The following is a 1,790-nucleotide window of genomic DNA, read 5'->3' on the forward strand; positions in this document are numbered from 1 at the left end:
CTTTTTGATTTCCTTACTTATATTAAGGACTTGACAAATTATTATTGTGCAACTTTTGATAAATATGGTGCTGTTTTGCACCATTTCTTACGGCATTTCTTTTCTAGGTTCTGCTTCAGCTGAAATCTTGTCTAAATCCCTTCGAGATAGTTTGCATGTAAAACAGACTTCTAAATAAAGTGAATGAGATCAGTTGGACATACTAATGGTAGACTACTATAAAGTGTCCATGATGGTGTTCGTTAAGACGTGCCATGGTAATACTGGTTATACTGATTGTCGCCATACTACAAATAGTAAATGGGGAAGTGGTTGTGGACTCGTTTCATCGGAGTACATTATCATTCCTTACATAAGTATATGTTTACGAGTTGTCGCATACGCACTTTCCTGGACGTAAGTGTGGCTTTTACACAGGAGCGAGATTTCTTCCGGCTGCCTGCCTCCATTCACAGTAAAGGGCAGTCAGAGAAGGATTGAGTGGCTCTTGTTTACTCGGACCGACAGTCGCTTGCTTTTTAGAATAAGGTAAGGTAAAAACCAAGTGACTCCAACAAATGATCAATTTCTTGTTCAGTGCCGTGTCGGCAGCCGCGTGTGCACAGGGCAACTACCAATTATTCGGGCAATACTCACCCCATGTCAGGGTACCTTTTAGGTTGCAGAGCTGCCCATTTCTTCATTAAACAAATCCCTATCTGGGCAGTGAAGTAATAAGGCGTTAAACAGTATGAATATTCAACGGTTCATCATCTTGTACTTCCCACCCCATCAGGTGATGGGAAATGCTTGATTTCGATGGATGTTCATCGGATTTTCCTTTTGAAACTTGCCCAACCAGACTTTAGATTAAAAATGTAACCCCCCACCCCACTCCAAGGGATAAGAGCCCCTCCAGAGCTCCATCATGCAATTGAAGTTGTTGACCAGTTCAAAGTGCTTAGAGGAAACAACTACCATAAGTTAACCCTATTGACAGCCAGGGCTGGCACCAGTGCCTGGCAAATCTGGACCGGGGCCGGGGCCCAGCAAGGGAATGGGGCCTTGGCTGCTGCGTCAGCAAAGCAGTTAGGCCTCCTAATTTTTGTATTTTATTTAGTCTGATTCAGAAAATGAAAAAAAAAGTCCATACTCTCCTCCCCTGTCACTCGCTGGCAGCTGTAGTGCACACGGTTGTCCCCCATTAAATTCCAGGTTTGGTGATCGGTGACACACATATGATCGCTGCAGCCAATCACCAGTCTCAGCTTTAGTGATGTCAGAAATGTTCACAGCAATCGTGTGTGTCAAATGATCGCTCAAGCGGGAGTCGGTGGTCTTCAACTGCTGAGGAGCGACAGAGGAGGTGAGTACGTAATGTAAAAGGGGGCATGAAGAGGTTGGTGACATCATCGCTGAGGCGTTGGCTGTCGGCTCATTAGAAGTGTCCTTTTCAGACCGATGCAAAGATAGAAAGAGGGGCTCGGGTACAGCTGGAGCCAACCCTATTGACACCACATAGGATGGAGATAGATATATATATATATATTTATACTCCAGGTATTGTGGGCACAAGATGGATGCTGGAAGTGGTATAAGGCCTCATGCACATAGCAGAATATTACGGAGCTGCAGGGACTTTGTATGCTATTGTATGTCACAGAGATAGTCTCCGGTAGAAGAAAGGCTTCAAGGGGTGAATAGCACTGTAAAACAGCGTGAAATGGAGCAGGTCATGGTTGGTTGGTTGGTTTTCTGTTGGATTCATGAAAAAACCTCAATGTGAGATCGGAGGCCTACCGCGGTGCAAT

Source organism: Eleutherodactylus coqui, chromosome 3 (assembly GCF_035609145.1).
Source record: "Eleutherodactylus coqui strain aEleCoq1 chromosome 3, aEleCoq1.hap1, whole genome shotgun sequence".
Classification (NCBI taxonomy): Eukaryota; Metazoa; Chordata; class Amphibia; order Anura; family Eleutherodactylidae; genus Eleutherodactylus; species Eleutherodactylus coqui.